The sequence below is a fragment of the Strix aluco genome, chromosome 3, assembly GCF_031877795.1.
Source record: "Strix aluco isolate bStrAlu1 chromosome 3, bStrAlu1.hap1, whole genome shotgun sequence".
Taxonomy (NCBI): Eukaryota; Metazoa; Chordata; class Aves; order Strigiformes; family Strigidae; genus Strix; species Strix aluco.
This window is the reverse complement of record NC_133933.1, coordinates 64,892,011-64,908,886: the sequence shown is the minus strand read 5'-3', so window position 1 is coordinate 64,908,886 and position 16,876 is coordinate 64,892,011. Positions and strand designations below refer to the sequence as shown.

Here is a 16,876-nt window from a genome sequence, read left to right as displayed (position 1 = left end):
ATGCCAATGCTTGTTACATTGACTCTTTTTAACTGCATTTTCAGTCATTACTTTGCTGTTTCCCTTCCTCAAAGCCTGATATTTGTGTGCCTGACAGTTGTTTGCTTTAAAATAATGGCTGGGAGGCAAAGGTAACTTGCCCTTCTGACCCAGGGCATAATTGTACAAGTGTTTGTGCAATAATAACCCATTGTACACATAAAGTGACATTTCTCTAATTGGCATTTGCTGAACACAAGGGCACCCTCCGCAAACACAGTGGCTTTTTTATTGGCACCCTCTTTAATTATCTCACTCTCCCTAACACAGAATCTCCTTGCTATCATTAGAGAAGAACAAACTGCTCCTCACCACAGCCACAGTAATACTATATATTTCATATTACGTATCTGTGAACACTATTAAAGATTAGCCTTAAAAGACAGAGTAGTATTAACAGCTGTCCTGGGAATTTGTTACAGAAAAGGGAACAATTCTGACCTTTGAGTCCATGCCTTTTCGATACGCTTCAGAACAAAAGTTCAAGCTGCATCTCATTTCAGTTTGTCACATCTTGTTGCGTGTAAAAGTGAGGACAGAAATTTGAGAGAGGCCGGGCTGGTGCTGCTTTCCCTTGCCTTTAAGTTCTGCTGTGTCAACTGATGCTGGCACAGGCAGTGTATTTCTCTGCTTCCTTTGTTTTTGTCTTTCCTTGGTCACTGCTTTGAGTTCCTACCCAGACATCTCCAACAGCTCTCCTGTTGGTTGCCATGTTACGTAAAATTTCAAAAATGGCTTAGGAAACATTTAAATCTGTGCTATCTTGGCAAGTGGTTAATCCTCGAAGCAAATGCTACTTACACAATGGAGTGCCCGCGTTTCCTAGCCTGCTGTGGAGATGCCGTGCCTCTTCTCGTGAGGCTGGAAGGAATGAACAACGCTTTGTAACAGACCTCTGACTTTCCAATTCTACTATATAAGCATCTTGTTATCAGTTTTTATAGGGAAGGAAAATGGGAAAGGAAATTCCTGGAAGAGATTACAATTGTCAAACAAGCTTTTGATATCTGTTAAACAGCTGAAGCATTAATTTTTTGGCGGCGCTGTCAAAAGTCTATGAGGGCTTCCTGGCTGCAGTGGAAGAAATAGTACATTTAGTTCAACTACAAGCTGTACTTTTTAAAAAATCCATATGAAAACAGACTCATTATTCATTTTTCTGTTAATATGTGTTTTTGCCCTGCAGTTTCAATAATATTTTTTGTAAGACCTTGCAGTCTCAAGAAAGAGAGAGCAACTTAGAGCTAACGCTTTAATAAATTCTTGTTTATATTATAGTCAAACCAGAACAAACAAAATAAAGCTACAAATGACATTTTTATAGGAAGTCGAGAAAAAGATTCATGTGTCTGAATATTTTAGTTACAGTATGGTAGGCATGATTATTATTTCCTGTAAAGCTAAATTGTAGCTTTAAAGAACTGGAAGAAGGCTGCTCTGGGAATAGAGCATGGATATGACTCGGGCCTCTAAAGAGCAGCTAGATATAAATACCATACAATTTTAATGCAAAACTTCCTTCAAGTATTCTGGGAATTTTACAATGGAGCAACGGCAAGATATGGCCATGAAAAATCAGTCTGGAGTCTTGAAAATACCACCTTGTTGGATTTCTGCAAATGTCTCCGTTTGTGGTAGAAAGTGCCAAAAACCTTCAGGAAGAAGGCTTGCAGTGAGACAGGCAAGAAAATTACCTTTTTTAAAAGTGATCATAGAATGCCGGAAATTAGGAAAAGGAAATGGCCAAAGTCTATTAGATCATCTCATATGCAAATAAGAAAAATCTGTGTAGTATATTTTACAATGTTTTGTCTAGGTCATTTTTGAGTTACTCAAACTCATCAGCCCTTCTGGTTTCCATCAGGAGAAAGACCTTCACCGTAATGATTTTTCTCCTGGTAGTTAACCTAATACTCCTTCTGCTCATTTGCACCATTTCACTCCTTTATACCTCTTTGAGACTGCTATTCCCTTTAGGTGATCTTGGCTTTGATGTTTTTACCACTATGCTATCTAATTTAATGTCAATCAGAGTATAAAATGCTAAACTAAGAAAAGCAACTGATCTTCTGATTTGCAACCTTGCTCCCTCTGTAACCAGTGGCAAGCTTCTGGTGGAATGAGACCTGAGCTCCTGGACAAGAGTCAAGAGGGTGAAAAATCGCCACCGTTCTCATTTAAAGACGGGCTGTATTTCATTGGCACATGGTCCTCATCTTTACAGAGGATTAAGATCTACTAGCAAAGCAACCTCAGAGGTTCCTATTCTCTTTACTCATGTGATGCTCCATGATTTGGTTACACTAAGAAAATCTGGTTACTATTACTTCTCCCTGCACATTAGTGAAAGAAGGTTTAAAGTGGTTTGTGTCTCCTAGTTGTCATAACCCCATTTCTTTCTCATTCCCAAATTACAGATTTACAGATTAAGATTTCTGGCTGGCCTTTGTATATGGAAATGGAATTCCCTGGAAGGGAGGAAGGAGTTTCACACTGCAGATTGATATCCTACCTCCCAAGCAAGAGACAGCAGATGTCAGGACCTCACAGACTGACTTTGTATCTCCTCTGTCCCTGACCAAAAAGATAGTCACAAGCAGCATGCAGAGCAATCCCCAAACATACATTCACTTCACTGCCTAAAGTATAAATAAGTGTACAAGAAGAAAATCTTCAGAGAGTCTGTCCTTGAGTATGTAAGTTTGTGAAAACAAAATGACTACCTGATAAGGAATTCCATTTTTTAAGTTAGTTGCTGTTATGTCTAACTAGTAGGGTAGCAACTGGCAATTGTGCTTGAGAAAAAGAAAGGCTGGACAAGTTTCTGGAAAACTCCTCAATGCTAAAGGTCTGTCTGCAAAGGGACGAAGACATGACATGAAACTACAGACACTTGGCAAACTCCACAGCAATCTTGAATTAGTGCCTTGTACTGCACACGTTATTAACTATTGCAGTATCATGTAAATCCTTCACAACAGTGATATTTTTGAAGTACCAGTGTACTGTCAGGTGTCCTGACATTATCAAGGTTCCTGGGGATGTCAGTGCATGACATTTCTTTCTCGCCTCCTTTACACCAAGTTTCCAAGCCAATCTGAACTCCCAGCGAAGGGCCAGGATCTGTCTCAGGAAGACTTTAACCTGGGTTGGAATGAAGCTTCTTTCCTCGCTGTTTCCTTGGGGTACAGGACCTCTTTATCCAGAACAACCCTGTCCCTTCCTCACTCCTATCTCTGGATTTATGTATAGCTTTGCATCTGAAAATAGGAGGCTGGTAGGGAGTGCTTGTGGCTGCAAGCAGATGGACAGGGACTCTGCACTGAGTCACTGGCAGCACACCACTTGTTGAGCTGTTTGAGGTCCTGCACAAAAAATGTTCACTTTGTGGCACTAAAGAGAAATACTACCAAGAGCAAAAATCCCTACAGGAATTACTGCACTGTGTATATACAGGAAACAAAACCGGAGACGAAGAAAAGACTTCGCCACAGTTTACAGGAGCTGGTACCAGTCTACTGACGTAATGGGGAGGTACCTTCCCATCTGTACACAGGCTTCACCTGTAGCATTTTCCTTCTCTCTTCTTCCCCATGTGCAAACAAATGGGTGGATTCCTTTCAAACTAACTTGATGCCAGGGTAACATTTACAAATCTATTAATTTACTGACAGCCTGGTCCTGGATCTCTAACAGTCTTATGAAAGTCACTGGCCACTTGCAGGAAGGACTGAGCTGATGAGCAAAGTTTTCAGGGCCAAGGTCATCAGGCACAGAGTGTGCAGGAAGAGCTGAAGTGTTATCTGACTCATTCATTCACATTATTGTACACAATAACATCGAAAAAGATGGAAGGCTCTTCATTTATTTTATCAATAGGATTAAAAAAATTAAATAGCACAAAACCAAAATACCAATACCTTTTTTCACTTTGCTAACTTTTCTTTACTCTGTATTTTCCTTATACTATTTCACTGCATTGCTTTTCTTCCTCTTCACTCTTTATCACTCCACTCACTACAAACATCAACAATGTTTGTGAGTAACTACTTATTTTTCCCTGCAGCAAAATAATGTCTAAAGAAGCTAACCCATATTTCCTCCACGACACTTGAAGAAACAAAGCCCAAAACAAACCAGTGGAACTATCCAAGCCCTTCCTCACACAAGCTGACCAAAACTGGAGTTTCCTAGTATCCAGGAACTGGTTCATTGATTTCAATGGGACTTTATGGAAACACAAAGATCACCCTGAGAGATCAAGTATTTATGACTATAGTAAAATGATTCTGAACTAACACAATCAAGAGATACTGTGTGTCCTGAAGTAGTGAAATCACTACTTTGCCTCATAGTTCAGAATACTTTTACAGCATATAGCTGGCTCACAGTAGCAACATAACTCTACTTGCGTTAATGACCTTGCTAATGACTGAGCAGCACTGCCTGCTCCATACAGTCACTCTTCAAACAAGATAGTGCTGTCAGAAGGGAGGGCCATGGGCAAGGTGAGCTTCGTATTACCTTTGCTGTTCTGCGTATCCCAGCGCACCTCTTTATTCTCAAGAGTATTTAAGCACTGAGAGTACTTTGTCAAAATGATACAAAACTATTAAATACCAATTCATTGTTATGACCCTCAACAAATATCCTGACGCTACAGCAGCTGTACAGAGTGTGCAGTCATAGATTTAACAGGTAGGAGAGAAATGAATTGTATTTAATCTTTAAAAAAATTTCAAAATGAAGCCCCTGATATTCCCGTGTCAGATTCAGTCTCTGTTTTCACCTCCCAGGTATGGTAATTACAGTCCTGTGCCCACTGGGAACTAGCTGCACACTGAAACACCAACACGCTTCGCTGGAAGACGGAGAGGTTTGCCAGTAGGCTTATTACAAGATGCAGCAGCAGATGCTTTGACTTCCAGTGAAAGTGCAGTATCCCTTGCTCACAACGCCTAATTATTTTAACTAGATTAAATACCTGGTTAGCTATTGTCCAGGGCAACTGACAGGATTTTAAAGGTGGCCACTGAACAGGTGAAGGCTCTTCTGGAAAAACAAGGCTTTAGCCACCGCAGTCATTGTTCCACAATTCAAGCTGTGCAAGCAGAACTTGGTGCCTGCACTGACTGTCGCTGAAGTCAACAGGGAGTAGGCATATGAACCCAGGTATCCACCTGGTGTGACTTCACTGCAGGGTCAGCACATCTGCATTAGTTTGTCCTCAGCGCAACACCTCTGTCACAGCACACAGGGAGGTACCTACACACAGCGCCACACGTCAGTTTGGACTTCATCCCTCTGCCTTGCAGATAGCCCCAGTGCCAAGCATCAGGAAACGGCAGGCAACTTGTTAACGCTTTTTCCTAGCAAACAACAACCCTTTCTGAAATGTTCTGAAGGCCTGTGGAGCTGTTCTGGAAAGTTGGTGATGCTGAGCTTTCGCACAAACGCTGTAAATGAAAGCTACCCTGAAACACTATCAACTACCCTAAAATACAATCCCCCTAAAAACAGGGGAAAAGGGGGTCAAAATTAGCCAAAAAGACATTCATATGTAGCTGGCCATAATGATTTCTAGAAAGCTGTGGCAAACAATACATATAGCAACATCAATCAGTTAGCAAACATCACATTTTCTAAGCACAGTACCCCAGGAAAATTCACTGAATTTTAATGCAAATTACTCAAGATTCATCAAGCTTTTTGTGCTTAACCTTTTACAGATTTTGAATTATATAACTAGTTTGTCATGAATCACAAAGTCTTACTGAAGTGACTGAAAAAAACCCCAAAAGATATAGAAACAAAGGAAGAGTATGCTTGTAAATCACAGTTCAATGAAAGCCTTTTCATTTCCTCCCCTCCCTTGATCTTTCAAGCCTCTTTTTAATTGCTGCTTCTCTTCCTACTACTTCTGTCAGATGCAGTTCTTAACCAGCACTCAATTAGCCAGAAAGCAGATGAGGAAACCTGCTTCAGACCCAGCATGTGTGTTGTACCAAGCACCTGTCTGCAAGGAATGGAAAGATATACCTAACCTGTATGGCTCAGAGCGAGGGCAGCCACACTACGCCAGCACATGCACTGCCACCGAAGGTAGCTTTATGTAAGCACTGTGTCAGCAGATGCACAGACGTGGGTTAACTGGCTCCTGCAGGAAGCCTGGTTTCATTCATTAACTACGACCTCTGGGCTAGTACATGCGGAGGAGGAGACACACAGGCAAGTTAAAACGAAGCTCCTGATTTCCCTCTGAAAGTTTTCAAGTCTCAAAATCCTGCAAAAAACCCAATCTGCTGTCACCTGAGTGAAAAACAATAGTAGGCACTCAAATAAGTAAGACTCGCGTGAGAGTTTGCCAGCCCAGCCCATGCAGAGGGCCACCTGCCAACAGGAAGAAGTGGTAAGGAGGAATTTGGATCCAGCTGCTACCCTCCCTCAGCCAAACAATGCCACGCAATAAACAGCATTAAGGACTTTTCTTAATCATCAATCACACCAAGAGCATCCATGTCTGTCATTTTACTCCCTGGTTGCCTGGAGAAGGGCTTGAGAGACTTCTGAGCTCGAGTTCACAGAGAGCTGATCTCCTGTTTCCTATCACAGCTGTACCAAAGGGACTGAGCCTGGGAGAGAAAGGGAAGAACAGGGGGGAAAGAAGAAGAAATGACAAAGTGCCTCGCTGTAGGGCTGACTCAAGCTGCTAAATTCATCACAGGTAACCCTCACAAAAATCTCGTAGCTGTCTTGCAGCCCCATTTCGCATGTTAGCTTCTGACAGAAAGGCAGAGTGGAAGGAGAAAGAGGGGATACTTTAGTCTCTGCAGTCCTTATTTTCGTAATATGAACTACTGAACACCAGGAAACAAACTATGGCCGCATGCTCAGTGGGTCACTGTGGCAGGTGCAACTTAACCTTAAAACCACATAGCCTACTGCACCTTCAGATTTAGCCCAGATAGCACCTGGGTTAAGCACTCCAGTAAATCCGCTCGCTGCTCAGGGGCAGTAACAAAAAGGGTTAAGAAAACAATCAGGCTGCAGCTGAAAATTCCACAGCACTTCCCTCCACAGAGCTGCAAACTGCACGTCTCCCTGGGATAAAACAGACCGACGAACTGCCCTAAAGATCAGCCAGTTAAACACATCGAAACGCCACTGCCACCGGCGGAGGCGTATGGCTGGAGAGCTCGGGAGAGTTAGTCAGAGCATCGCGGTCGCTTGGCGGTCCTCCGGCGCGGCCGCTTCCCCAGCGTCCGGGGGAGCCTACCTTTTGGCTACGCATCGGAGCCGGATTCACCGCCTTGCAGCCGAGGAACCCCCCTCTCCTTCCTCCCCGCCTTGGCCCCCAGTGAACACCCAGTATCTGGGTACTACCTGCATTTATCAGCAGAGCCATCCCGTGTCTTCAGTCATTCAAGGAATTTAACAGCCTGGAAATTCCTGTTGTCCATTATTTGAGGTCACAGATAAAAGCTAAACAGCAGCCGTGACTCCCATCAATCATAAGTCACTCACTGATAGAGTGTATGGTAGGAGACCTACTGATGTAAGCTAGTCACCAGAGAAAATACCCACTGATGACGCATATCCAGGCACAAAAATAGTTACAGGGCCCCCAAAGGGATTATTCAACAGCCTACATTTAGATATTCTTACAAGAGACCCGCAGTCAATTTGCTGCTATTAGATGGCTGGGGAACGTTGAAGTTTAAGTTTCCTCAGCAGACATAACCACAAATAGCTGGTTTAAATAAGCTACTGCAATTACAAGCTGTTTTGTAAATTTTAACACTGCATTATAGGGATTAAGTCTAAACAGAACCACTGGCTACAAAATGCTGTATAGCCTTTGCTCTATTTACCAATTCCTTCATTATATTAGCCAGCAATGAAAAGAACAATTTAAAAATAATTCACAAATGCTCAAACTAAGTCCCCTGTGCTACCCAAGAGCAATATTTGTTCTAAAAATAAAATCAATATATGTGGTGTGGGGTATTTTGGTGACACTTCAACGCTATCTGGATCAACTTCTCTGTAAAATACTTCTGGCTTAATTTTTACCCCTCTTTGGCATTTGCCTCTCTACGACTCAAAAAAAGACCTGAATAGTTAATTTTTCTTACACAAATCAAAACCAGGCAAAGGTAAATTATCAAAGACATGCAAAATCATGTACCATGCACCTGCTTTGAGCAGGGGGCTAGAAAGATGACCCCCAGAGATCCCTTCTAGCCTAAATTACTCTATGATTCTGTGCAACTGGATTTTTTTTGGCATGCGTATGAAGTTAAAAACATAATTCTCTAAATTAACCAATTAACTGGTAATCAGTTAACCCTTAGTCAGTTTCAGGATCCTTCTCATGCCCTCACAGCAACCAAACTTACTAGGAGATACCTGAGCCTACTAACACTGCTGATGGCAAAACACTGACAGCGCATTTATGGCAATATTAAAATATTCATTGTTTCAATTAACTGGTCTTAACAGCCAAGCCCCCTTTTCAGAAGCAATTTTGGTGCTTAGGAGTCTAAAAGTTAATGACTTTCTATTGCATACTTAAAATCTAAATATAGGAAAGTATTTTATGACTCCGATGCCTACTTCATTGACATACTTTTGGAAAGCATTACCTAGCCAAACAAACACTCAAGGATTTGTAGTGTTTACCCTGTAAAGCAAGAGAAAGAAATATCCCGGGATACAAACTTCTACCTTTCTTCATCCGTGATAACATTGTTAAAAATAACACCGAAAATTATTTTTAGCACAACTGTTTTGCAAAGCCCTCACGTTTCCCTCATGCATCTGTATGCTGGCAGTCCACATGGCCTAATTTAACAGCCCTAGGAAGAAATATTCATTGGTGCCCTCTAGCTGATTATCCTAACCAATTTTCTGCAGACACCTAGCACCGGTCTCTCTTTTCTCCTCCTGTCATTCCCGGGTCTTTCGCTGTGCCCACTCAGTGCAATGCCCTGGAATAAAACAATTTCCTTCCTACAGAAGATGTGACAGTCAAAACATTCAAATCTCCTAGTGCTCTCAATTGTAGGAGCTCTTACAATAAATAATACAAGTGTCATGAAAAATAGAAGAGATATAAAGGTGTATAGTATGGAATCACCAAGAACCTGTGAAGTGGCAAGTTTGCAAATTCCACAGGAAAATATAACCTGCAATGTTTCACATGAAACACACAAAGCTTCTCATCCCTTCAGAAGTATTATAATCCCCCCTTGGTCGGGAGCCTTTAAACAGCTTCTAAGCCATAAATTATGTTTTGCCACCCATTCTGAAATTCACGTTACGTTAGTCAGTGATGGATCAGACAGTTTCACAACTCACAGCCTGGGACCTCCCTTTCGCCATCACGCAAGCCTGAGCAAGTGGAGACCTTGCCTCATCTTTCACTCTGACATCTGTGGAAGGGATGCGCTCCCCGTTCCACCCACCGTGCTCCCCTTCCCTCTCCCCCCAGCCCCTCTCCGCGAGGGCTGTATCAGGTACGACTGAGGTACACAGCCCCATCAGCACAGCGCTGCATGGCTGCTGCGGGGACATGCCTGCAGCACTGCTGCATCCTCAAAGGTGTAAAAACCATGAGGCAGGGATACCAGCACATACCCTGGACACTACCTCTAGTGTGACAGGTGAGGCAAACAAAACGATGTCCAAATCCCAAACAGGAGATCCCCTGGCTGGAAGGAAATCCCCGACAAGGAAGAACTGTCCCAGGAGATACCATGCCTGTGGTGTCCCCAGACCCAAAGGAGGAGCAGCACGAGGTGCCCTGAGCGCAGGCTGCCAGGACAGCTCTTTGGCAGCTCCACCAGTGGGTGCATCTGCTCTGAGTCACACCACCGGCCACTCAAAGGACACAAGAAGTGGGGAGGCTGCATGGAAAGCAGGGTTAAAGCTCTGTTCTCTTCCTCCTCGCCCAGTTGTACGAGGCAGAGGCTGGCCAGACCTGTCTGTCTCTGTGCATTTAGCCGCACAGATGTCTATAGCACCATATGAACCATTAATCAAAGTAAACGTAGAAGGGAGACCAGGATCTGAAGCTCAACATAAATACTGTGAGACTTACTAACTTTTAGGGCTGCATTCCTAATTCTCAAAAGGTCTGTTTATACCTTTATTGGGAAGAAGAAAGCTACAGCATACACTCTCTCATTTCTGTGTCTGAACAGCAACTGTAAAGCAGTAACTGCTCAAATGTTTGGGAAGCACCAGGCTGCTCCTGCAACATCCAGCTGTGCTTGGAAAGTTAACTTCCCACGTGCTATACGCCTGTTGAAACACAGAACACGTTAATCACAGCGGTCAGACATTTTGGAAGGGTCCTGGGGCTCTGTTTCTCTAGCACCTTACGACAACATTACAGCTAACATTACTTTCACACACATCCCCAGGAGAAGGACACCACAGGCTTGGTCAATACTTATTAAGGGGATGCAATCCAAATCCCTACATCATTAAAAGACCAAGGGGTTGTTTGAACAAGGAATAGTCAGAACCCTTTGTTCACGTAAAGCAGGCATTTTACTTCATTTGGAAAGTGAAATATTTAGCAGTTTCCTTTTCTTCTTTTTTTTTTTTTTTTTTTTTTTTTTTTTCACAACCAGCTGTCAGTTCTGTCAGTTCTCATACAGGAGACCTAGCACAAGGCTGATTTGTGCAACTACTTCTGGAAGCCAACAGACTTTTCAAAAGCCTGTTTTATTGAAACATAAAGGAACCCAGAAAACCTTTGTACAGAATAGGTGCAGATGTGGGAATGTGACAGATGGGCAGTGAAGGTGTTATCTATGGGGTAAAAGGAGATGTGGAAAAATGAGGACCTGGTAGGAGCAGCTTTTACTGTTCCCACCAGTAAAAATGTATTGCTTTTCAATATAGAGAAAAAATAATGGAAACAGGTAAAGGACAGAATAGGAACCATGACAGTAACTAAATGTACCCATCTAAATGAGAATAAAAGAGTGCAGAGAAGTCCTGTTGTAACAAAGCTTCATGATAGTTTTAAAAATGCCATATTTGAAGTAGGAAGCTGATGAATTCTCTCTTACTGATCCAGGAGTACCCAATTACAAATATGCATCAATGTGGTGTAAGAATATTGTTTATGAAAAGAGACTATTAGCTTTCCAAACAGACAGTAAGTGAACAGCCCAAACTAGCAAATTATTTTTTAAAAGTTTCTAGATCTTTTGAAACAAGGGGCAATATTGGAAAAGATGTTTGGCTCACTGAGGATGGAATAGTATGGAGCATTTAGTCACCGTGTCATACAACATTAGATAAACCAGGACACTGATGTCAGAAACATAAAAATAGTCACGCTATTCTCATTCTGCCTGCACATCAATCTCTTAGGGCTTTTCTCCCAATGCTAGCATTGGCAAAACAGGGAATATTGATTATAGCTGAAAAGCAAAATTAAAATATTATAGAAGTAGAGGCTTCTGAAACTACATAATGATTTTTCTCTATTTGGAAGTAGGAATCTGATACTTCCCTTTGCATGCAAACACCCCTGAAGAAATCTAAGATGAAATCTAACAGTGGATGGTGGTGGTGGGAGTTGTGCTTATTTTAGATATTTAACATGAAAATCAACATTTTTATTTTTGGAAATAAGTACACTTAAAGTTAAATTTCAAATTATCACTACCTATTATATAGTCTAAACTGGTTACATTTGGTAGCACAGTTAAGAGTAAATTACAGGGTTTATGCCAAAGTTTTAAAGCAAATCAAGCCATGAAACTAAGGAAAGCTGTTGCCTGAACACCTGGAACCAGGTTTTGTTGAAATGAGAAATTAGCATTTGATAGCAGTAGCTTCTTCTACAGATGCACCAAAAGGATCTGAGCGTTCTTCATTTCACTGTACTCAGTTTGGGTCTGTTAAATAACTAGCTTGTTTACAGTTGAGTCACTGTAAGTTGAGGAAAGTGTACTTTCTTATTCCAAGATATTACTTAAAAATACTTTTGAGTTCTGTTCTTTACCAAAATTCTTTAAAAGTATTTTTACAATATCATGATGAAAAATAATGGTGGTCTCAGCAGCCTGTTCACATCATATGTATGCCACTTGACTTGAAGGACCAAATAAAGTTAACCATCAAAACATGACAGGTTTATTCTACATATATTTTTCTACAGTGACTGCATTAGTGGATAAGGGAAGAGAAATTGATGCCATCTATCTTAACTCTGTAAGGTCTTTGACACAGTCTCACACAACATACCCGTCCCCCTACACTGGAGAGATACAGATTTGATGAATGGAATGTTCAATGAATAAGGAATTGGCTGGACGGCCACATACAGAGTGTTGCAGTCAACAGCTCAATGTGCAGTGGAGATCAGACCCTCAGGGGTTTGGGACTGATACCGTTCAATATCTTTATTAATGACATAGTGGGATTGAGTGCACCCTCAGCAAGTTTGTGGATGATACCAAGCTGAGTGGTGCAGTTGAGGGATGGGATGCCATCCAGAGGGACCTTGACAGGCTTCAGAAGTGGGCCATTGTGAACCTCATGAACTTCAACAACGCCAAGTGCAAGGTCCTGCAGTATCAGTAGACTGGGAGATGAATGGATTGAGAGCACCCTGAAGAGAAGGACTTGGGGATGTCGGTAGATGAAAAATTGGGTATGAGCTGGCAATGTGCGCTTGCAGCCCAGAAAGCCAACTGTATCCTGGGCTGTATCAAAAGAAGCATGTCCAGCAGGTTGAGGGAGATGATTCTCCTGTGAGACCCCACCTGGATACTGCATCCAGTTCGGGGGTCCCCAGCACAAGACAAACATGGATCTGTTGGAGCATGTCCAGAGGAGGGCCACAAAAATTATCAGAGGGATGAAACACCTTTCCTACAGAGAAAAGCTGGGAGAACTGGGGTTGTTTAGCCTGGAGAAGGCTCCAGGGAGACCCTGTCGTGGCCTTTCAATATATAAAGAGGGCTTATAAGAAAGATGGAGAGAGACTTTTTACCAAGATCTGTAGTGACAGGACAAGGGGCAACAGTTTTGAACTGAAAGAGGATAGGTTTGGATTAGACATAAGGAAGAAATTTTTTATAATGAGGGTGGTGAGACACTGGAACAGGTTGCCCAGAGCAGCTGTGGATGTCCCATTATTGGAAGTGTTCAAGGCCAGGTTGAACAGGGCTTTGAGCAACCTGGTCTAGTGGAAGGTGTCCCTGCCCATGGTAGGGGGTTGGACTAGATGATCTTTACACATGCCTTTCAACCCAAACCATTCTGTGATTCTATGATTCCAGTGCACAGTAACTAGGAGTACCTAGGAGATACTGTAAAGCCTTTTATTTCTTTGCAAAAAATACAATGACTGCAAACAAACTATTCTGAAATCACATTCATTGCAGTTTGAAGTTTGATTGCAAATCTGCACAATCTTCGATTGTTCTCAGGTGCTGCCAATAAAAAGCCAGTTCTGAATGTATAACCATTTCTAACTCCATCTAGAGTGACTTGGGGTCACCAAAAGTGGGGTGTGGAAAAGGGCAGCATAGGAAACACTGCTGTCCTTCACCTTTATCTTCTCAGCATCCATTCCTGATTACCATGATGATGTAACATAGTACTCAAGTGCGAACAACCTTGCACGTACAAGATCTGATCTACACTTTGCGGATGCAGTTTCGTGCTCTGGCAAGGTCAGTCCAATGGTGAGCTGCGACCCCAGCCATGTCTCCTGCCAGCTCTAGAGTCTGCCTGTGCCCATGGGGAGCCAATCCAAGGTGCTAACCCATTAGAAATCCCAGGCCACCCAACCACTCACTGCCCGTCCAGCTGCCCAAACCAGTCCAGCATGGGCTCAGGCAGGAGGTCACAGAGGACAGGTAGCAGAAGCAGCCCCTCCAGAACGTGAAGCCACAGCCAGGACAGTGGGAAACCCTTCCTCAATCCCCAACCACCTGCTTGTTCCAAGTTTCAGCAGCACTGGAAAGCCACGGCTGCAGAGAGAAAAAAAGACCTCTCAAAGTCAAGGGGTGTTTCAGACATTGCTGCTGACAGCTTCAGCAAGGACCATCAGGCAGCCAGCAGGACCGGGGAGGAAGTGCAGGAGGAGGAGCGGGGAAGGTCTAAACCACCCCATGCAAAGCAGAGAGCCTCACCTTGGCTGCTGGCAGCCTGTCTGCTGCACACACCCCCCCTCCCCGCCCCCAAAAGGGGAACTGGCCCACGGAAGGTGAATTTAGCTCTGTGTTGATTTGCTTATTAGGCCTGTCCAAAACCAAGTACGTCTAATGTTTCAAAACTGCCCACTTCTGATATATTTCAAAATGTTTGTCCATTTTTTTTCCTTCATGCTAAAGCACACAGCTGAAATCCATGAGTGGTTTCCTCTAAAAGAGGTGGCTTCTCTTCCTGTTGCAAGATTTTTTCTTATTACTCAACAATCAGAAAAAGAAAGCAAGGATCAAACTCAGAATGTATTCTTCAAAAATCAAATTTATTGATAAAAGCACAAGTACCATATCACATTGTTTCACCTTTTTTTTTTTTTTTTAAACAACACAGACAACAATATGAAATCTTGTAGAGACTCTCCAGGGATTTCTCCTCAAACAACAGTTTCTCTCATTAGTTATATTAAAATTCCTCTCCCTGGGATTCCCTCAAACCACCAGCTATAACTGTTATCTCTGAAATATGTTAAACCAAGAAGAAAGCATTACCTTGTCTATTTGGCAAAAGAAGAGGGGGATTTCTCTCTGCTCTTATGGGAATGCCTACTGAAATCAAAGTTTTTGGGTTGCTCATGCTTACACACTCATAAATTTGACTCTTTTCTTACTGACATCTCCTTTTCTTATGAAAAGTTCAAAAGTTCAGTTAGCAACAATCTGATGTATTAGCTTGTTGCACAACCCTCTAGATTAGTTAATCAAGAAATTAGAGGACTACAACGCATGGCAGTACATACACCGCATTCAGTATTATGAACTGCTGATAATAAGCTTAAACAAAAATGCCAACATACAACTTATTTACGATTTTAATAATTTATAGTATACATAAGCAGCCTATCTGTAAGAAGTTAGACTTAATCTCTAACAGACTTCCTGCTGCTGTGCTGCCAGTCTCTCAGTACAACTGTGGCCGTTCTTAATTAAATAAATAATTTACTCCGGAAGATTTCATTGAGGACCAGCCACAAGCACCAGGGCTGGGTGAAAATAAATCACTGCCAGCGGCGTGCCAGCACTCCTTCCTAGAATCTACGGAAAACGGTGATTTCCCTACAGTGAACATTTTGCATAACCATTCTGTACAGTTTAATTGATCTCTGCCATAGCACAGCAGTAAAAACCCCTCCATTTCTGTGTATTTTAAGAGAGTACTTCATGTTCTGTTGATTTCATTCCCTCTATATTTGGCTGACTTTTTCCATCATTTGTGCAGCTTCTGGTAGAGAATCATCTGCCTCTTTATTTTTTTAATTTAGGGTTAAAGTCCTCCTCGTTATCACTTCTTCTGTCGCTGACCCAAACCCATCCTTCAAAGATGGCATGTCACTGCTTTGAGTCTACAATAATCCCCCGCTTTGATTTCCACCATACTCCTATCAACTTTACCAAGCAAACTCAAGTTACTTCCTCCTCTACTCATCTACTCTTATCAGTACACACAAAGTCAGCTTTTAATGTTTAACATTTACTGCTCTATACTGCTATTTAGGCATTTTCATAACTGCAGAAAAAATGAGGAAAATTCCCACTTTGTGCTGTGATATCGATCTATTTTAAAATCCATTGCAAGATCCCACAATAAATATTATGGTGTGACTTCAATACCTGACAGCAGTGTAAACATCAGCAAATTTTCATGGGCAATCACAGGCATCTCAATTATCCGAACACTGTCTCAGTTACCAAAAGGGCAGCCTGACCTACTGTATGGTCAATGTCTTTCTATGCGCTAGTGATTGTAGAAAACCTGCACAGAAGAATGAAAGTCCTTGGGTGCTCCTTCACAGGAAATTTCTCCCTACATTTTTGTGTTCAAAATGAAAGATGTGAAGCGACTGCACCTGTGCAGAAGAGCTCAGTCGGTCTGGGGGTCCAGGCTCACCACCACCTGCCCCATGCCCCAGAGCTGAAAGGTGGGCTCCTGGTCTCCCCACCAGATCAGGTTTCAGTCACTATTCCCTAGTCTTCAAAAATATTTGTTTTTTCTTGACAATTGGCATGTAACACTTCTGATGTAAAAACATGCCAATATTTCAAGAAAAAGCCAACCACCTAGATGGGGCTGCCCCACTGATGAAATAACAAAGGAAACACCTTCTTCTCTGCATACAATTTACCCTAAGGCATATAACCTCCCAAGCGCTACCAGTACTTCACAGCTCTCAAAACACTGTTTGACCACCTACCACTTTTTGACCAACTGGCTGACCCAGAAAAGCAGAAGAGAAACAATGGCTGCTGCAGGGAGAACGTGGTGAGCACGGCCTGCAAACCAGCATGCCTCTGCGCGGGAAGAAGTCACTCACTGGGCACAAAGAGCGCTGGCTATGGCTTGCCCTGGAACAAGTGATGCAATAGGGGTCGGACCACAGAGGTCACGAGAAGAAAGGAGAAGGAAGAAAGAGCACACCAAGGGAAAGAGCTTTCTGCTTCTACTGCAGTTAACTCCCCTAAATTTCATCCCTCCTCCTGGCTCCCCAGTTTCCAAAAATAACCTATACAAAGGCAAGAACTGCAGAGGCAGGGAGCCTTAAAAAGAGCTGCAGCTGAAAAATACAGAAAGGTGGTAAGGGAATTGAAAAAAACAAAAA

General features: G+C 42.5%; 1 protein-coding gene across 10 annotated transcripts in view; it reads right to left on the bottom strand.

Moving 5' to 3' along the window:
* Nucleotides 1–16,876, bottom strand: part of HIVEP2 (HIVEP zinc finger 2) — a 142,849-nt gene that overhangs the window by 78,829 nt on the left and 47,144 nt on the right. The gene's annotated exons all lie outside the window — the stretch shown is intronic.